We start from the raw sequence: 22710 nt of genomic DNA on the forward strand, positions 1-22710 counted from the left end.
TTTCTAAGACTATTGTTATAAATTAGTATCCAGAGGCCAGTAAAGATGTTATTTCTCTCATCAAAGACCACCAACCTCCCTTCAGAAATCTTTGTATGCAATTTACTAAGTATTTCTATTTTCCTCCAATTACTATGTGGCAATCCTGAAATGTTTCCCTTTCTCTCTTCTCATGCTTCAAATTCTTCAAAAGAGCTTCATTATAAAGAATTGCTCCCAGAATCAGCCTATTTGATTTTGGGGACACTTATTAACTCTATGACCTTTGTCAAGTAAAATTGAAACTCTTAAAGATCCAGATGCACCATCCTGAACACGGTGGAAATAGTAATAGCAAAGAGAACTAAGATGCATTTAAAGAGACAACATGGGGTCAGCTACAGGAAATGCTGTGTGGATGTTAATTATCCTGTTACCAAGTAAATTACTGGACAACCACACTCAGTATGCTTCACAAAACAAAATATATTTCTCAGAATGCTTCTAGTGGTTCCCCAGATGGATACATGTTTAGATTGAAATAGCCTTAAGGCTGAGAATATGTCACAGTTTATGTCTTCCATAGACAAGCTCTTTCTAGTGCCCCATGCTGATGGAAAAACTGTCATTGTTCTGATTCCCCATTAGACTCCAAATGCTATGAAAGCTTTGACCTTGATTTATCTATCATCATGGCCTCCCTTGTTCACAATATACACTCAGTCACTGTTTTTGAAGCAATTAATGGTAAGGCACAAAGAAAACACTGATACTGGATTGGTCTGTGTCCAAATTAAAGGCATAGAATGAGTAAATAAGGCTTTCCCTTTAGCTTCCATAGGAAAGATTTATAAAATTGGTTTGTGTGTTTCTCGTCTCTTCTCTGACTCTCAGGAAATTTTCCTTGTAAAGTTGCCAAGGAAACAATAATAGCTTAATCCTGGCAGAGGAGGAAGATGCCTCATTAACAAACTCAGATTTATGATTTGAATGCTGCCTTAGGAGCTGGTGTTCTGTGATGAAAGATTGGTGCCAGTATGCATTGTGTAAAAGAAAAAAACTCAAAGCACCTAAATGATTTCGAAAAGTATACTTTGTCTTTTGTTACTCATTCTCTATTCTGCAAACCAAGTCCCTCTGAGATGTTACATAGTAAAAGTGCTGATTGTATTCTATATAATATATTTGACCTCTTTATTCATAATTTTTATGTTTGGTAATTTTGTTAAGCATGGATACAATTTATTGTACAGCGATTAATGTATCAGGTCTTTAATATTTCATCACAAGGTAAATTTAATATTTCATCACAAGGTAAATTTAGCATATTGTTTATTGTCTATTAAAACATTTTGTATTTTTTATGAGCTAGAAACCCTGGGATATATAGAAATGCCTTTGCTAGCATAAGATCACACAGCCTTGAATGTTTAGGAGTATATATCATTACTGGTGTATAATAGAATAGAAAGCACACAAGGCCTAGGGCTACAAACGCTTGGTCTTTCAAAGCTTTTTCCAGCTTCACCAGCTGTATAGTCTTGGGCAAGTAATTCACTACTTAGATTATTCACTCCTTGGATTATTTAGACATTTTACAAAGATTCATTCATTGTGAAAATTTCAGATGATTGCCTCAAGCTGTGCTTTCTAAGTGATATGTTTGTACATAGGAAATATTTCATCCTATGAATTCTGAACCTTAGAGTATATATATCAGAATGGAAAATACATATTCATTCATTCAGACAGTCAACAATTCCTTCATTCCAAAAGTATTGATTGAATAAAGAACCTGTGGCAGTGTGCTGCAATCTTAGTTAGGATTTGTCTCTTGATGAACTTTGACAAGGTTGTTTGAGGCCTTATAGACTTAGCTTAGGGGTGTCACAATGTTCAGCTACTGCCATCCCCTGTACTTCACCATGCCTTTATTACTAGCTCTCCCTTCATTAAAGACCTTTATTATATTCTTTGAGTTCAATAATTTTTCCAGGTGAAATTCTTACTGTTTCAAAAGATTGGGAAAGTTATTGTGCTATTTTGGTATTTAAGCTGGGATTTGAAATAAAAATGAATGAGTTAACTAACTGGAAACGAATCTTAGTAATGCACATGCTAAGCAGCAAAAGAATCACATGCAAAGGCCCTGAGATAGAATTAATATTTAGGGTGAGGTTTTAATAGTACTGGGGGGCCAGTGTGAATTTGAAGGCACAGTAGAGAGAGAGCTTTCCAAAAGAAGCAATCAAAGAAATGGCCGAAAGCAAGATGGGTAAGGCAGAGCCTAGTAACAAGCTTCAGCTTTATTCTGATGTCAGTTGGAAAGATTTAAAGGTTTTTTTTTACAAGAGTGAAAATGATCTAATTTATAATTTGAATAGAAATTATATGGAGAACTGTACCAAGAGAACAGGAGAACAAATAAAAATAGGATTTTATTTCTACTTTGAGTGAGTGATATTATTGATATTATCCAAAGCATTAAAATGGTGGGCTTGCAGGTGATGAGAAGAGTCACATTAATTCTTTATTTTCAAGAAAGTCATGGTAGGAGTGCTGATTGATTTGGCCTTGAAATTATTTAATAAGCTGAAAATCGCTGCGTCAGAAACTTAATTTGGGGAATTTTAGGGGGAAATAAGGTTTGAGTTTACATTAAATCCATCCAAATTGATATAGACAATCTCAGAGAATAAGTTGAAGCTGAAGAGATTTATTCAGAATTCATTACCACACACAGTAATAGAGCCAGTGTACAAAATAATGTTACGTAGAAGGTGAAAGGAAGTGAAACCCAAGAGAAGGAAGTCTTCAAGGACGGTACGCTGGTCAGCTGTGTCAAGCAAAAATGGCAAAAGAATGGTGGCTACTGTATGTAAGCAGTCAGATATCACTGGCAAGCACAATAGGCAGGCTTGCACAGGGTAGTGGGAACAACAGGTTATATCAAGAGAAAGCGAAAGAAGAGGGACCTGCTGAGAAATTTTTCAATAAAAGAAATAAGAAAAATGATTAATTTTGATATAGTCAATCTAATGAACTTTACAGACTTCTTTTAAAACATAATCAAATGTCAGAAATTCTATCAAAATTATTAAATATTCTAAAGGCTTTAAATCCAATTGCAAACATAATCATTCGATAAAAGTGGTTATTCTATTATTTTATTTTTTCTGGGACTATTTGTACACTTTTGGGGCAATTGCTTAATGAGCTCTAATATTCGCTAAATATAATTTCTTTTCCCAGAGAACCTCTAGAATAGTCCCATATATATATATATATATATATATATATATATATACATATACCTATACATAAACAAATGCATGCACTAGAACTGACATTTGTTTAGGACAGCACAATCTATTATCTTTGTTTCTGGAAAGAAACAGTTTAGGAAGTTAGAATTCCAATATCAAAGTGTTGTTTGCTTTTCATTCTTCTGAAGTGTCATTCCCTGGCTTATAGATAGCCATCTGCATGCTGTGTCCTCGGGTAGCCTTCTTCAGTGTGCCCACATCCACTCTTCTCTTCCTCTTCTCATAAACACACCATCCATGTTGGGCTTCTCACCTTACTCGGATTGCATATTGCGATACTAGACATTAGGACTTCAGTACATGAATTGAGAAAGAAAGTAATGTAATTCACATACATGAATCTGAAAGTTGAAAATATGATGGCTAACAATTATTGTAAGGTTTTAATTATTTTCATCTTATAGGAGGTCATTTTTGAAACAATAAGTCCTGAAAACTTGATTATTAATTTAAAAACTACTAGAAGGCTTGAAGATACCCTGAGTTTACTGACACAAGTGATGTTAGATTTTATTGATCATTTAAAAGTTTATTTCCACTGTTCTACTGAATTTGATATCAAACTACTTTTATCATATTTTTCTTTAACTGTCTGATGCTGTTCTTCAGGAATTAAAAAAAATCAGAATATAACAGTAACTGTAAAAAAGAGTGACTTTGTAAAGTTCATTTTCAATACAGTGTCTTGTACATCTCATAGTTGCCATGTTCAACCTGGATCCTTATTTCAGCATTTTGTTATTTCTCTTCCCCTCCCCAAATTAGGAAAAGATGAAGGGCTCAGGAATCAAATACAGTGAAAACAGGGGTTATACCATGGGGGAAGAACATATGAAAGAAACAAAAAATTTACAACTTCAGGGTGGGGGAGGGAGGAGTTGGAGAGGTGAGGAGGGAGGAGATAATAGGGGAAAAAACAAAGGAGGAGGTAACCATGCCCAATAAGAAATGCACTCATTACCTTATTCACGTACCTGTAACCCCTCTGTACGGTATCTTTATAATATATAAAATGACTTTGAATCTTAATATTCTCTTTTCCCACCTGCATTCAGAAGAAACTGAACTTATGTCATCTGAACCCAATGGCTTTGTACAGAAAATTGCATGATTAATTACAATAGCTCTCTCATTCACAATGTCTGTCAAGAAAAAAAAATCAATTCAAGCAGGATTTTGTAGGGATATAGCACAGTTAGGCCCTGAAAGTATCAATTAAATTCAAGGTGGAGTTAATTCCAAACCTTCATGGAGATGAGACCATGCTTCTGGTTACTCAAGTCTCACTCAGGCACCAATTGCCAAACGCTTCTGGAACTTTGTCATGCTTAAGATTTCTCCGTTTTGAACTATCCAAGACTTACTTGTTTTCATTCCAGAAGCAGAGCTTTCTTATATTAAAAGACATTAACCCTTTGCGATTTGGTTCAAGCTAATTAATAACAAGCTAATAAATTCATTTAAGTATTGCCTACCTTGGAAAGTGGAGTAAAATTCTTCATTACTAACTAGCCTTTTCTGACTTTTTTTTGATGGTACTAGGTTTGAACTCAGGGCCTGGTCTACTAGGCAGATACTTCACCACTGGAGCCATGTCCCTAGCCCTTAAAATGCTCTGATGAATTTAAGTTAATTATATAATTAATAAAGCCTGGTTTGTTTTGTTCTGTACCGTGATCGAAATCAGAATAATAGGTAATCTGTAAGGCAGTAATGTCATGAGATAGGCTAGGCTGGCTGGCCATGCTTCCATATAGGATCAAGAGGTAAGGAGAGATTATTCCAAATGAATTGGACTTGTTACTTATACAGACAACATGAGTAAGGAAAACAGGTTTCTTCCCCACTTCTCTAGAAGGACCAAGATGAGTGTGAGGAAAATGAGGTGCTTTGAACACAAATTTTAAGAAGGATCGCTCCAAGAATCATGGAAGGCACCTCAGAGCAAGTGCCCAATTCAATATCACGCCAAAGGCACCTGCTTAACTCACTTATCTGCCCTTCAAACCTAGAGGTCAGAAGGGGAAGCTGCTCTGTCAGGGAGGAGATGATTCTACACTGGATTCAAACGGTTTTGTACTGTGTTGGGAAACTGTGAGATGGAAAGTTTCCTGCCTCTTTGGTTGCCAGGAAACCAAAGGAGAAACAGTATGCCACTTCTCCTGACGACATTGCTTAGTTTTCCCTATTTGAGGAAGTTAGCAGACAGGATATTCCACCCAGATTGGGGACTTGTTTAGTCTTGCTTACATAGCCAAGAGGTATATGATTTAGTTTATCAGGTAGCAGGACGAAGCTGTTTCTCTAGCATCCGTATTTGAACACTGTGTTGGAATTGTAAAATTATGGTTTGCAGCTGTTAGCTGTTTTATTAGCTGTGTTAGATGTTAGTCATGTCCTATATAGGGTATAAAATATAAAGTCTGAAATTCAATTAAGAATAAAATATTATTTTCAATGTTTTAGTCATATAAATGGAATTGCAATAGTAATCTTTAAATCTTCCTAGAAAATTACTTCTTTTACTATTTATTATCCCTTTTGGCTATAGATATGTGTGCATTTAAATAATAACATGGACACCCTTGTATAAAACATTTCACTTTTGTGGAAAAATCACTCAGCAACCATGTAAGATATCAACTTTTATTTTTATTTTGTTTCTTTTTTTCTTTTTATTTCTTCTTCTTTTTTTCTTCTTATTTTTTTATTATGACAATACCGTACAGAGGGGTTACAATTACATGTGTAAGGCAATGAGTATTTCTTATCAAGCATTGTTGCCTCCTCCTTTGTTTCCCCTAACCATCCCTTCCCATCTCCCCATCCCCTGTTTTCCTCGTTCCCCCCACCCCACCCTGCGCCAAAGTTGTAAAGTTCGTTTTTCTACATAAGGTCTTGTACATCTCATTGTTGCAATGGGTCCACCTGTATCCCTATTTAAACGATTTGTTTTTTCCCTTCCCCTCCACAAATTATACCAGCATCAAATACAGTGAAAGCAGGGGTTATACCGTGGGGGAGGAACATACAAAGCAACAAAAAAAAATCACGTGGTACTTTATAAATAAGTTGGAAACAATAGCAAGAAAGTAAAACCACTTGTGTCCTTATCTTGGGGTTCATTTCACTCAACATCATCTTATCTGACCTTTTCTGCTTGTATCAGACATACACTAGTTATTGCAAATAAGGGAAACCATGGCACCTATGTTTCTTTGGGCTTGACTTACTTCACTTAATCTAATTTTTTCCAAGTTTTTCCATTTCCTAACAAACGGAGCAATGTCATTCTGACCTCTATGATGAAAACTTAAAAAATCTGAAAAAGGAAATCACAACAGAATTTAGAAAGTGGAAAAAACCTCCCATGCTCCTGGATTGGAAGGATCAAGATCAACTTTTAGTTATCATTTAAGCACTATGTAGCAATCCACATGTTAGTTCCTCAAAGGACTTATTTATTTTACCTGCTAATTTCATTGCATAAATGCATCTGTACACTGTTCATTATTCACACGTGAAAGACATTCTGTTTGCAGAAAGTGACAAGCTATGTTTAACTTGGGCATCTATCCAAGTAGGACACACTTTTTACTTGAAACTGAGCATAAGCTCAGGAATGTTTTAGTATTGAATGAATGAAAGAGGCAGGAGTATGTATCTGTGCATCCTTTGAGCTACCATTCATAATCTGTGCTAAGATTACTTTACAATTCTTTTGAATTTTTTTCCCCAAGACCATGAAAATCTTAATTTTTAAAAAGAAATCTAAAAAATTAGCACAGCTTTTCTATGAAAGTAAAAGGTCTTCAGGATAGAATTTTTAAATCCATGAAGAACTACATAAAATACATTTAATTTTCTCTATTATATTTCAGAGCTCCATGAGAAATTCTGTGGTTAATACTGTATAATGCAGAAGTTTTTTCTATGCCTATGAAAAGAGGCATGCATTTTCTCTAACAATCTAGCATCTCTTTCTTTATAATAATCTTTCACACAAACAGAACTTTATTTCCTGACCATACAGAAATTGCATCAAAGAGAACCATGGACCATATATTTATTTTCTGTTTATTTTATATTTCTGTCACTTTATGGCCTAGTGTTTTGAGTTCATTCCTAGACATTAAACAATTTTTAAAAAGTATATTTATATTTGAATTCAATAGGGACATTTCATTTTGCTTGCTAATTTGTTTCATATTTTAATACACAGGGAATTAATTTACTTAAAGTATTTAATAAGAGTATAAAAGAACATTTAGAACACAGGATTTACATAATTTGATTCTTTTGTTTTTTAATAGTTTTGGGAAACACGGGGATTTGAATTCAGGACTCTGTACATCCTAGGTCAAGGTTTAGCCTTTGCCTTGGAGTAAGATTCTCCTATATAACCATCAGTATATCTTGGAAGGTAGGTGCATGCCACTACATACATCTTTTAAGTGGTTGCTAATTTTTTGCCTGGTTTGGCCTCAAACTTTGATCCTCCTAATCATCACTGCCTGAGTAGCTAAGATAGATGCTAGCCAGCATACCCAGGATGGTTGATGCTTTATGCCTTACATGAGGTTGGAATAGAGAATTTCAGCAATCTAGTAAAAATAGCCCTTTATAAATAGACATAACCAACAATGCAGCTATTCTAGTAAGATACTGGGAATTTTGGGAGCTAAAAAGCTGTCTTACACTAAATTTTGGAAAAAGAAAAAGCATCTAGTTTAAAATGTACTCAAAGGACAAAGTCATGGCATCAATTTTAATGGATTCTCTATTCCCTTTGTTCTCTGGAAGGGACTTACAATATTTAAAGCAATTTCATAAAGCTATTTTGAAGTTAAAATGGGGAAGAAATGGAGAAGTTCTTTACACAGATGTGGGGTTTGGAATTTATATATATTTATTTATATAGGTATTTATATCTCCTTATTTATATATGTATATTTATATATGTATTTACATATGTATATATGTATATAACATAATACTACAGAAAAGATAATATAATAATTTTCTTTGCAAGTATGTTTGTGATTGCCTAATCCCTTATGAGTCTTAATGGAATATGCTTGTAGAACTTCATCCTCCACTGAGTTCCTCCTCAAAATCTGCTTCTTCTGAAGGAAACATTCCTACTTTTCCTTCTTTCTCTCCTGCCTTAAATAATTCTGTCATATGGTCATTTTGACTACATATTGTGTTGACTTCCCATTTTTAAAATAGTAGTAGGAAATAATATGATTAAACAATATGATTAGCATGAATTCTTTTATTGCTCATAAGCCATTAGCTGTTATTTTAAGGATAAGTATTCCTTCTTTTACCTCCATATGTTTAGTTAGCCATCTTTCTTGTTGACTTTCTAACTACAACTCTACTCCCAGGATTTGTATCTCTATCTCTTCAACATGAAGTAGGAAGGTAAGAAGTGATCAGATTCATAAGGAAGAGTCTAGCTGAAGGAATTATCTTCAATGCAACATCAAACTCTTTATCAAGTATCATTGAACAGACAGGTGTTTATATTTTTGTGTATTTTGATTTTTTAAAAAATGTGAGACGGCATAAACATTAAATCATTTGTAAACATTTAAAATGTGTAACATTTTACTTTAAAGTCTGGAATTCCACTTCAGAATAAGTTACGTAAGGCTAAATTATAATCATCATCATCTATGACCACATTCTCTCTAATTTTTCTCATTATCATTCATTTGTCCACTTTAAAAGCTACTTATAAGTAGTTGTAGAAAGGGCTTTCAAGTTAACACTTCCATTTATATGTATACTGAGTGCAATTTGGCCAGAATCACCTCTGATACCACTGACAAAGGTAATCTTATCTCAGGTATGACGTGTGATTATTGTAGATTGGATTGATCTCCGTAAAAGACCAGCTAGTCAATCTTTACCTTTTTTATATCTTACATATTGACTAATAGAATGAAAGATACTTTAATTTTTTGTGAGTGAAGCATTTTTTTTGCTGTACTAATATTCTTGAAAACAATATATTAATTGCAGTCATTCTTTCTGTTATATGCTCACTTTACCTCTTTAGAGACAGACATCTTTTTCCTGCCTGGAGATATATTTTTGCATATTTCAAGCATAAGTAACCTGTTTATGTTTTTATACACTAGAAAGAGCAAGAGGAAATATATCAGTTTCTAGATGCATGCTGTTTGTTTAGTATTATAGTATTCAAGATTGTGACAAAAGAGAATAAAAAGTAACTAAAGTATCATGCCTAACTTTGAAGCTAAAGGCAGTATTATTCTGGCAGAGGAGGCAAGCAGAGATGCTGTTTGCTTGCTTTTTTTAATATTTTATGTTATTTTATTGTTAAGATGCTGTAGAGAGGGGTCACAGTTACATGAGTAAGGCCATGAGCACATTACTTGTGGATCATTGTTACCCCTTCCCTTCCTTGTTGGTGTCCCACTGTCCCTTCCCTCTCCCACCTTCCCCACTCCTCCCCTCCCTTCCTTCCTCACCCCATCCCCAAAGTTGTAAAGTTCATTTCTAATATACTGTCCTGTGGGTATCTTTGTTGTAATGGGTCATTTTCTGCTTGCTTTTGAGTAGCATTTTACAAACACCACCTCTCTCCTTTTCAGGATATCGAATCCCTAACAGGAGGGCTGACTGGTTCTAAGGGGGCAGATCCACCGGTAAGTTGGATTCTTCCTTAAATTCAAGTGTTGAATTGTGTATACAGAGATCATTAGAGAGTTGGGGAACACTACTTATACAGATGCCTTTTGAAATATAGCTATTGCAGTTACAATTACGAAACTGTGACCTTAATTTTCAGGGCGGTCTGGTGTTTAAAGAAGTTCTAATTACTTGTAACATCCATCTCCATTTATTGCACTAATATAGGAAGGATGCTTCATTAGATATATCTATAATTTAACTTCTGCTATGGACCACATTAATTGAGAGTTTACCATACTAAAAATGAATGTAAGATTTCAGGTACACGATATACTTTTTCTCTGAGAAAAATTATGTCTATAATATAAATAATACTGGTTTTTGACATTGATATTTCTTTCCTAATTAACTTAGAGTTTTCTAAGATAGAAAAGGTGTTTTTAGAGGACCTTGATGTTCTACTACTAGAACATCTTAGACTTTTCTGTAATTAAGATGAAATCTTTGTGACCTCAGGCTGAAGATATAAAGATAAATTCAAAGTATTAAACTAAAGTAGTAAGACAGATTCAATTTTTTTTAAATAAACACTCAAATAATAAATTCTGGACATTTAAACTTTATCTTGAACACAGGTAACTTGGCTACCAGTAAAGTAGGCGTAGTACATAACGCCATTAAGGCAGAAGTGAGTTATTTTAAGATAACTCTTAATTGTAGCTCTTTCTTTCCCTTCTCTCTATCACATCTCGCAATATTACTTCATCTCCATCACTTGTCCCTAAAAAAGGATTAACACGTACTGTAGTTCTTTCCTTTTTTCCATCTGTATTTATCTAGGAACATGTATTTCCTTCAAATGACTATTTATATTTATGCACTAAGCCTATTACATCTGCCACATAATGCAAGATGAAATGTATATAAATCAACCCAGAAAGTACACCAATATAATTTATGGCTAGCCCTTAAGTATTGAATAACTGCTTATGTGATGTAATTTCATCTAATGCCTTGCACAGTGCTTATACTTAGCATTCAATTTAGAGCAGAACAGTAAACTATTTCCCTCACGATGCCTTTCCCACCTGTTCACTGATTCCAAGAGAACTCTACACGCAGAGATTAGCTGCTTTTTACAAGGATGTGCTCTTTGTTTAAAACAAAACCATATACCTCTGTTCTTCAAGGAGTTACAAAATTGTGTCCATTATTTGTCTGTCAGAATAAGCTAGTTTAGTGTATAAGAAGGAATGTTTCCAGACACAGGGCTGGCTGTTGAAAGAAACCACTTTTGAGGAGGATAAAGATCATGAGAAGGAAGGGTAGTGTTCTGCAGGTAAACTTCAATCTCAGTTTAACAGACAGTACTGCATAAACATTAGCTATCCAATGATAAATATTAGGTATCCAACATTTTATGCATTAGGTTTTTAATCCAGATATATATCCGCATAGATATAGGTATAGATAGATCTATAGATAGATACATGTCTATATGTATCTATGTATAGGTATCTACATATATTTATGTATATGTATATAGAGAGAGGGAAAGAAACAGAGAGACATACATAGAGACATTTATATATCAATGTGACTTATACAGTTGTGAAGATAAAGGTTCTTCCTTGGGGCCTGGTTACTGCGATAAGTATTTTTTTCTAATGCTTCATTGTAGGAATTGAATGATGATACATGTTTGATCACTTCTTGTCAAGTAGAAACGTGGAAATGTTAGAGTTTGAAAGAGCCTAGGCTCTTAGGAATATATTTGTGTGCAATTATTTCATCTCTCCTGTGGTTAAAGAGTTTTTTGGAGCACAATAGCAAAGGTTATGGAATAAAGTAACTTTCCTTAGGTCTTTGTGAGGCATATCTAAAGCAGGAATACGATGAGGGAAATGTGAAGATGTAATGGTCATGTAACTAGAGTTGCTTCAGTCATTAGCAAATAAAGCCTTGGAGGTGGATTTAATTCAGTGATAGAACACTTGTTTAGAAGGTATGAGGCCCAGCATTTGAACTTGACAATTACATGAAGAAAAAGCTATGCTATTTACCTCTAGCTTAGAAAACTGCAAGTTGGGAAATTCCTGCCTAGTTATACGTAGTTTAAATTTCAGTTGAAGTTTTATATTATTTTTCTTCCTTTAAGTTTGTCATAATAGGCTACTAAAATGTTATTGTCCATTTCTAAAGTTAAGTATTTTATAGAAGTATTTTATAGAAATGTTTGAAACATGTTACAAAAACCATACTGTGATGGAATATTTACTGGTTAAAAAATCCAAAGTTTTAAAATTATCCATTGAACAGAATCTATCAAATCTTAATGGAATTGTTTCTCATGGGAATGCACAGTTGAGAAGTGATTTCTTTACCAGTATACTAGAAAGCTAAGATAATTCCTTAACAAAAAGATAAGGCGATTCGAACTGAAAATTCGGTTCTGGGTACACATATTAAGTTTTATTTCTAGAGCATTAGGAAAAATTTTGAAGCTTGTCTTATTTCAAATAGTGAGGCATATATAAAAGATTGTGTCAGATATCTAAATGCCATTATAAACAACTTTACATAATTGGTAAGAATAAATTTGAGGAACTCCAGGAATATTTGGCATTTGTATTTTAACAGTGCATGGTGCGAACTTCAATCAGTCCCAGTTTCAATCACAATAATAGAAGAGAGCTGTTCATTCATAATTTTCTGTGGTAATTCAAGTTTTATAATGGCTTTCTTCTGAAAGGAATTTTAAGAAGCATATTTTTAAATTGAGAAGCTGGAAATTAATTGCAAGAGCAGTAGATCTTGCAGACTTTTCTAAACCTAGAAAAATAAATCCATCATCAAGAAGTATATGTTATATGCTAGCTTAAAGCTGTCTCCGAAATATTACGTCAAGGTTTGTCATTAGCTGGTGTTTGTTTTCCATTCATATCAGTTATACTGGAGGGGTTAAGAGGTAGCTCATGGATAGAGTTCTTGCCTAGTGCTGAAAGCCCTCAGTTTGATCCCTAGCACAACCAAAACATTTAAAAAGTAGATCATATAATAAAATGTAGCATATAGTTACATAGTAAAATTAAAGTGGTTAATTAAATAAAAGTGGTTAAGTAAAATACATTTGGATTCTGTATACAGGTGCTGTACCTGTGGATAAAAATGCAAATCTAAAACTATTTATAAAATAATTCTCCCAGGCACCATTTGTTCATGCCTGGAATCCTAGTTAAACTGAGAAGGTTGAAATCTGAAGATCATGGTTCAAAGCCAGCCCAGGCAAGAAAGTCTGTGAGACTCTTATTTCCCATTAGCCACCAAAAGAAAAGATGGAAGTGGAGCTGTGGCTCAAATGGTAGAGCACTACTAGCCTTGAGCAAAGAAAGCCCAGGGACAGCACCCAAGCCCTGAGTTCAACAGGACCAGCAAACACATTCTTTTCTCTCCCTGCCCCAAAGGAACTTCATCTTTACAGAGTTTTCTTTATTTGTTGTTTTTACTTAACATGTACAAATATTTTATTTCTTCCTTCCTTAATAATTATTCCCTTAAAATACCACATAATTAGTATTTTATGTAGTATTTACATTGACCTGTGTATTAGAAGTAATTTAAAAATGATATAAAACAAAGTGCTAGACATGTGTCATTCATTTATATCCACATAGAATGCTATTTAATGTAAGGTCCTGGGACATCAAGAAAGTTTGGTATCTCTGATATTCTTGCCAATAACACTAAAGAATTTTAAATTATGGCAAAGTAATGTGTGGTTATGTTTTGGTATGCACTAAAAATTGGTTCTGAGATCCCCTTAATGAATATCAAATCGCACATTACATTATAATAATTTAATTTTTTAATATTAAGAATATTAACATGTGAAAAAATTGACAATTGTAAGGAATTGACATGTTTCATGGAGCAAATTGCCAAAGAAGCCCTAGGAAGGGAATAATAGGGGACTAAGATCTCAGCTTTAGAGAGCAAAGAGGAGTTTAGAATTGGTGAGTTAGGGTAGACTTTATGAATCCTACTTTGTAATTGTGTATCAGAGACATAGTGTCTGGAGAGCCCTTGCTGTGTGGTTCCATGCAGAAATGAAACAGAAGGCCTTGTCAACCAATGTGAATCCTATGAACCAGTAGCATAAACATGTAATCACCTCTTGGGCTAGTGACTGAGTCTCAGTCTCCTGGTGGGATTTAGTAGATCTGTTTGGACATCCAAGTTTAATGATATACACTTGAGTAGACTAATACTTACAATGAGAGGTACTTCTATTTATAATCTTAAGAAAATATTATGATTATTAACCAGCTCTTTTTTTTTTTTTTTTGGGTCCGGTCGCGGGGCCTGAACTCTGGGCCTGGGCGCTGTCCCTCAGCTCTTCAGCTCAAGGCTAGCGCTCTACCACTTGAGCCACAGCGCCACTTCTGGCTTTTTTCTTTTTGCTTATGTGGTGCTGAGGAATCAAACCCAGGGCCTCAGGCATACAAGGCAAGCGCTTTACCACTGAGCCAACTTCCCAGCCCTTAACCAGCTCTTAACTTGCTTACCATTCTTTATTTTTTTCCTATGAAATCTATTTTTTCTAAACTTCAAAAGGTTATACAAGAGGGATATAATTTAACATGTCCATATAAGTGTCCAGTGCTTTCTGGCCAGCGTTAATCTTCCCATCATTTCTCCCTGATGTAATAAAGAGAAATAAGGGTAAATGTTACATGAAATGAAGCATATTGTGAAAGGTATTTCCTTGTAGCTACATTGGACAAAAGTGGAAACAGTTGTGTATTATTTCAGAATGCTGTCAGAATCCAGGATAAATTCACCTTGTTGTTTTACTCTGGAATCACAGCACAAGGCCAATGGGGATGTGAAATCTTTCTGATTGATTTTCTCCTAGTTTCTTTTGTACCTTGAATAATAAAGGCCATAAATTTGCTGTCTGAAGAACTTAGTTTTTTTAATTGCTCTAAGTTTCTTTTTGTCAAAGGTTAATGCTTTTCTAGACTGAGATGATGAAGAAGTCATTCTCATGTAATTTATCTCTTGGTGTGCATACTGTCCTGAACATTTTTAGCTCTATTAACTTCTTTCCACTGAGGATACAGAATTGCACATTTTGTGTTTTTGTACTTTCTGTTCTCATTTTATTGCTTCTTCATAGTTCTGAGCAATTTGGGTAAGACACTGAAGAATTTTTTTTCTTTTTAACAATATTTTTTTAGCCTGGCACTGGTGTCTCACGCCTGTAATCCTAGCTACTCAAGAGGCTGAGATCTGAGGATCACAGTTGAAAGCCAGCCCAGGCAGGAAAGTCTATGAGACTGTTATTTCCAAAAAACTACTCAGAAAAATCTGAAAGTGATGTTGTGGCTCAAGTGGTATAGCATTAGCATTGAGCACAGAGATACTCTGGGACAGAGACCAGGCCCTGAGTTCAAGCCCCAGGACCAGCAAATGTGTATTTTTATAGATATAGATATAGATATACAGATATATTACATATATTCGTTATCTTTAAATAGTTGTGCAAATTAACATTCAACAAAGCAGTTTATGCATAAAATGCATCTTGATCAGTGTCATCCCTTTCAACATTCTCACCCATAGGCACAGAGTGAGATGAAATCAAGTAAGGTTATATCACTTAACAGATACAAATACAAAGGAACCAGAGAACTACAAAGGAACCAGAGAATTTAGGAAGGAAAGGAGAAATAAATGATGTCTAATTTACAGTTTTTCCGTACTGAAATTTGCCAAGTTGGGGGGGTGGGGTGGGGTGGAATTTACCTTTAAAGAAAAGAAACTGCATCTGCATAGGTCAACAAGCAAATATGGTGTCCTATGCATAGTGAATGAAGGATAAGAAAAAGTAATGCAATAGAAGCTAGAAGCTGAAGCTGAAGCAAGATTGTGAGACATTTCAGAAGGGGAAATTGTATGCCTCACAAAAGACCATAAGGAACCACTGATGTCTTTAAATAGTAGAGTCACATAAACAGATCACTTCTTAGGAAACATTTACTTAGTTCTACCTGGAGAGGTAATTAGAGAAAAGTCTAAAGCCAAAAGAACAGTGGACTGTCTGACATGCCACCAGGGAAGAATAAATAGATGATTGTAATCGGAGGCTGGCTAAGGCCTAAAGACAAAAGGATCTGATTTTATGGTTCAAGTGGTAGAACACCTCTAGTGAGCATGATGTAATGAGTTTCCACCCCGGTACTGCCAGAAAAATAAAGTAGTAAAAAAAGTTTGGCATATTGATAAAATTGATAATATTGATAAAATTCTAATGGTGACTTTTGTGTACATTAAGTCAGATACAGAGATAAAAATTTTTCATATCTCTTATACATGCATTTTTTAAAAGTTGGCTGGAATGTATAACATTAATGATCCTTGGCTAGCAAGGGCAAGAGAGAAAGACTGGATAACATGTAACCAAACAATAATACAATCAGTTCAGTACAGTGGAGGGATTTTTAGCTCACCTGACACTATATCTTTTATGAACAACTAGAAAAGAGGAGCTTGAAGGTTTCAAGCGCAAAACCATGTTAAGTAGACAGATTACTCATTGTCCTGATTTGATTAGTATGTATTATATACTTGCATGGAAATAGAACACTAGTCTCCAAAATGATAATCATTAGGTATTTGTCAACATTTTTAAAAACTAGGGAATAAGCTCCACTCAAGAAGACATTTTTAGTGGAAATTTAATTTAAAATAAAGCATGGAACCATATGAGTTTTAAAGTGATGCAAAACCAAAGGAGCGGGGTTGGGATTTAGCTCAGTGCAAGTCCTCTGCTCCACAAAGTAAATAGATAAATAAATAAATATATTGACTCATGGGGTCTTGAAGCCATCGTCATTTCAAAGAACAGATGGTTGTTATTTAAGAGAAAGAGGAGACCAAAAAATGTATACGACGCATGTAAACAGTGAGTTCAAGTGTGAGCTTTCTACTTTGGCAATTGATTGAATGAAAGGACTAATGTAGTGGAAAAAAAAAACCTCATGAGGTAAGAACATCTGGAAGATGAATTGAGTTGGCCAAGTTGGTAATGAATGAATGATTTGGGAATTTAAAGATGAAACTTCATTTAAACCATTTGATCTGAACTTATAAAAAGTCTAATTGAAGGTACTGGGTTAGGTTGTGAGGAAAGTTGGCTGGGATAGAGACCATACAGGATATGGGTTGAAGAGATGATGATAGTAAAAAGAGAAAGTTCAATATATTGTGCTATTTATTATCTTGATCTAACCAGTTCCGGATGAAAGCATTCCAAGTTGTTAGGAAGATTCAGGTCCTGGAAATGTCTGTGTGTGATATAGTACAAGGGGAATGAATCTCCTTGGACCAGCTGATATCAAGGAACTCATAGGTGGGGTTCTTAGTAATTTCTAGGGATATAGATTGCATTCACTAGAGGACCTGTATTCACTCACCGGGTGATGAACCCTCAATGCAAAGCAGAATTGGTTTCTTGAAAAACAAATGAAATTGTATCACATTTACATCTGCTTATTTGCTGGATTCACATCAGTGGAAAATCACCAAAACCCAGAGTGTTTTTTATATTTTTTTCCTTCACTTTCATGCCTTATAAGGGTAAAGGAACTGAGTTCTTACTTTTCTCTTCTTAGCTCCTTCTACTTGAGCTGAACTACTTTGGCAATCTTTGTACCAGAAACATTTCACTTGCTAGGATTTTAGGATCTTGCCATGCTCTCTTGCCTTAATATCTTAAAGTCTTTGCCTAAGTAAGTATCACATTACACAGAATTCCTGATAAATATCTCTGATCTTTTCTATGTCCCTGTAGGTTTATTATTTATTTTGTTCTACAAGAATATTAACTTTGGATAAGGACTTTGTCAACTTCTAAGGAGAAATGATACAATTTCTCTCTGGTTCTGGAGGTTTCAGGCTGATTGTTGGATCCTATTGCTTTGATCCTGTGGTGTGGCAGCATATCTTGGAGGAATTGAATGGCAGGACAAAAACCTACCCACCACCATGCCCATAGTCAAAAAGGGATGAAGAAGAAAGGGCTAAGGTGCCATTAGTCCCTTGAATAGCATACACCCTAGGACCAGAAGACCATCTGCCTCACCTCCAAGAAGCACCACGCTAAGAGTAAACCTTTAACCAATATCTTGCCAGCATTCTAGGTAAGCCCAAAGTATGAGTGGTGCGTTGAGAAGACATGAGAATTATCAATTTAGTCCTACTCACGACTCCATTTCAGACTAGGTTCATCGAAGTAGTAGTGAACAGAACACGCATTGAAGTGATGGAAGACACAAGAAAGACCATTCACCATGAAGCACAGGCTTCAAAGGCACAGTGGCAGTTTGAGAAGAAGGTGCTCTGACGAGTAAGAGAGAAAGTACACAGGTGATTTACACAGTGAGCATCCGGTCTGTTCCCCCTAAGAGGATAAAACGTTATATCCAGGAAAAATTCAAAAAATTTATATCAAACATATAAAGAGTGAGCTTCGACTACAAGTAAAACAGCAGAAATATATATATGAATGTTAGATATATAATGGCATTTTGTATAGACCTGCTAACTGAATTTCTTGATTTTTGTTATTTTTGGTTTGGGTTTTGTTTTGTTTTACAGCCATGGAGCTTGAACTCAGGGCCTGGGCACTGTCCCTGAGCTCTTTGGCTCAAGGTTAGTCCTCTACCACTTTAAGCCACAGTTCCACTTGTTTTTTGCGTGGTTATTTGGAGATAAAAGTCTCACAGGGACTTTCCTGCCCGGGCTGGCTTTGAACCACCATCCTCAGATCTCAGTCTTCATAGTAGTTAGTAGTACAGGCCTGAACTACCAGCCCTCAGCAAAACATGGTAGGTTTGAAAGTGGATTCTGAAGTGTCTGATTGATTTTTTTCATTCTTCCTTTTAGTAGATGTTTGTAACACTGAGAGAATTTTGATTTGTTCTTGTGTTTCAGTTTCCTAAACTGTGTGATGACGATGATATAGACCCTCTTTCTCCAGGAGGTTCTAATTAATGTCTTGACACATGTCAGTGTGAAGATTTGTTTAAGAAGTTGTATTAAGCAAAGCTATTTAATGTTAGTAATTATTTAAAATTTTTGGAACATATTAATATCTATTCAGTTAAATATCTAAAGTTCAATATGTATTATTACAATTCGTCTATCCTTCAAGTGACTCTCCTACTTTTGTCCAATATGCTAATATCATTTCAATCACTAAATTTATTAGTATTTGCTTTTGTTGTTGTCCTTTTCTATGTCTATTTTACTATATTCACAAATTTTAAAATTAAATATACTTACATGTACTTATATATAACACACAAATATATAAAATATAAATCATTTATAAATATATGCTTATGTATATATACATATATAGCATATATTTACATATGTACATACAGATGTACAAGTGCATATAACTTTTAAATATATATATATATATTTATGTATGTATCTCCTCATGTAGAAAGTGGAACAGATTTTTGAGTCTTTTAAGTTCTTTGATAAAGAGAGGCAGCTCTCTAATTACACTGTTTTCATCTAACACAATAAAGTGGAGTTATTTTTATGTTTTTATCAAAGAGGTTTATAATTTAGGATGTTTATCTAAAATATAGACAATTACAACTTGATACATATAATTGCTCTTTAAAATGTTATAACTATGAAGTACAGATAAAAGTTTATGGATAAAGCTTATCATCTTATTTTATTCCTAAGCTGATATTTATTAGCATCACTTCATTGTGCAAGGGTGTTTCATTTTAACTTGTCCATACATGCAAACAACGTAGATTCATCAAACTCATCCCTCATTTTTTTCCTCAGCCCTCTCCCCCAATTCTCAGATTCTCAACATGCGTCATTGTTCTGTTTGCACACAAATATATAAAGCATTTGACCCTAATTTCCTTCCCACACCCTGTTCATTTGCCCCATCTCTGACTAACTGCCCTCCATAGAACTTGTTTTACCTTCCTGTCATTATTTTTATATGAATGCTAATTGTTCAAAGGAGTTACATCATATTTCTTAACATTTGTATGTTCAACTCTATCTATCTATCTATCTATCTATCTATCTATCTATCTATCTATCTATCTATCTATCGATGGATCAATCTATCTATCTATCTATCTATCTATCTGTCTGTCTGTCTGTCTGTCTATCTATCTATCATCTATTTATCTTTCTATTCAGGGACTTGAACTCAGGTTCTGGACATTGTCCCTGGACTTGTTTTGCTCAAGGCTAACATTTTATTACCTGAACTACAGCTCCACATTCAGTTTTTTGGTAGTTTATTGGATATACAAGAGTCCCACAGATTTTCCTGTACAACCTGGCTTTGAAATGTCATCCTCAGATCTCAGCCTCCTGGGCAGCTAGAATCACAGGTTCAAGTCACTGGCAGCCAGCTTATATTCAATACTTTAAATCAAATTGATTCTCATGTAATCCATCTTTTTCAATTCCCCATACATCCTATTATTCAACAACTTTCAGTGAGAAAACACTTCGGTAATATCAGCAAGTACCTGGTACTATTGTAGGCATTTTGGAAAAAAAAATAAAGATAACTCAGGAATATCAACTTTTGTTCTGACATTAACTGACAATTGTTCTTTTTAAGATTTAAATATATAAATGGTACATAATACACGGAAATAATAATCATATGTTGTTTTGAGAGAATTTTGTTTTATTGGAAGTCTTGTTTTGAGGGATGATAGATCTTGAGGAGATATTCTGCATTACATTAGAATCCTTCCTCTGAGTGGTAGTAAACAGGATTTTTTGAAGTTTATTTCAATTTTACAGAGTTCAGCAAACTACTAAAGTTAGCTGATGCAGCATGGTTAGAGTATATCAGCTTGGACTTGATTGTAGAACTTATGTACAATATAAGATTAAAATTGATTTTTAGATATTGTTCTCAAAATTATTTAATACCCCGAAGCAACAGGGCATGTGCAAATCCAGGCCTGCTGCCGCTGCTTCTCCAGGGATTCCAATGAGGTGATGCTCTATTTCCTTTGGCTAGAGGACTGAAAACCTAGTATTCTGATGATTTGTCCCTTTTCAGTCATTGGTATTTATTAAATTATGGACAAATAGGAAACATTAACCCTGCTTTGTCTTAGAATTTTCCACTTTTCCTTCCAGGGATTTTCAAGGATGAGAAGGCAATAATTAAACCTAACATAAACTATACCCCCCCTCTCTCATCTATCTATCTATAATTTATTAATTTTAAAGAGTGCTCATCTACAAAGTAAAGAGCTGGTTCTAGTAACTTTTCTATAAGGATAAAGTCTTTTCAAATGCCCTCAGTGAGGGAAATATGAATCAGCAAAATGCAAATGTTGGAAATCGCATGCATATTTGTTCCTTGCTTTTACTTAGCATTAATTATAGTCACTGCAGGCAATTTAAAAGGAATCTGATTGTATATTCATAACAAATTAAAGTTGGAACTTTGCAGAATTCTTGCTTACAATTAAAATTTGTGTTGATTCAAGAATACTATATAACAAGAATATGCCCTAAAGATTTAAAGATAGAGTCTTCCTTTCCACTGAGATATTTGAAGCTACTGAGCATTTAGAAAATTGTAAGTGTCATAGGAAGAGGAGAGAAAAGTTATAATGTTAAAATTTTAATATTTTATCTATACTTCATCAAGGTCTTCTGAAGGGCATTAAAATATTCACATAAAGTAAAAAGCTATACTTAAATCTTACTTATAAGACTATATGTATATGTAGACATATATACATATATAAACACATATATGCATATATATTATGCATAGAGAGAGCACTTTGAATGTGAGTATTTATTATAGTAAAAATTATAGAAAATTTAGCTAGTCTCCAGTATGAATGCCTATAATCCTAGCTATTCAGGAGGCTGAAACCTGAGGATCATAGTTCAAAAGTAGCCCAGAAAGGAAAGTCTAAGACTCTTATCTCCAATTAGCCACCAAAAAAACTGGAAGTGGAGCTGTGGCTCAAGTGGTAGAGTGCTAGCCTTGAGCAAATAAAAGCTCAAGGACAGTGCCCAGGGTCTGAGTTCAAGCTCCAGGACCAGAACACACACACACACACACACACACACACACACACACACACACACACACACACACACACGCACGCACACACGCACACACATACACACTTAAAAATATTACATCTTAAAAGTACTGACTTAGAATTACTGACTTTGCCTTTTCTGGGTGGTTTATTGGAGATAAGAATCTCACACTTTCCTGCCTAGTCTGGCTTTGAACACTGATCATCAGATCTCAGCCTCCTGAGTAGCTAAGATTACATGTGTGAGCCACTGGCACCTGGCTGTTACTATTTTCTCTTTTATTAAAAATGTGTTCTTCAAAAATCTTCTTAGATGCTCATGCACAGTGATGTTTTATTTAAATTTGTTGCCAAAAAAAACAATAATTTACACAACAGTTAATATTCCAGACACTATACTTTTTCTAACTTCTGGGGGATTGGGTGGGAGGTTAAGAAATAGTAATGGAAGAAGGTGACTTTATGAAAGTATATGTATGGAATGTACACTTGCTTTGTGCATACACAAATGCCTTGATATGTCAATTTCTGTTCTTAGTTTAATATTAACAAGTTTCAGCATGTTATTCCATATTATATTTGAATTTCCC

At 34.5% G+C, this 22710-nt stretch overlaps 1 protein-coding gene across 1 annotated transcript in view; it reads left to right on the plus strand.

Moving 5' to 3' along the window:
* The first annotated feature begins 9940 nt into the window (after positions 1–9940).
* Ppfia2 (PTPRF interacting protein alpha 2) overlaps positions 9941–22710 on the plus strand; it is a 271881-nt gene continuing 259111 nt past the window's right edge. Inside the window, exon 1 of the mRNA XM_042699018.1 lies at positions 9941–9988. The gene's annotated coding sequence lies outside the window, so the exon portion shown is untranslated. The remainder of the gene's footprint in view (positions 9989–22710) is intronic.

This window comes from Dipodomys spectabilis, unplaced genomic scaffold (genome assembly GCF_019054845.1).
Source record: "Dipodomys spectabilis isolate Male_0828 unplaced genomic scaffold, ASM1905484v1 ptg000234l, whole genome shotgun sequence".
NCBI lineage: Eukaryota > Metazoa > Chordata > Mammalia > Rodentia > Heteromyidae > Dipodomys > Dipodomys spectabilis.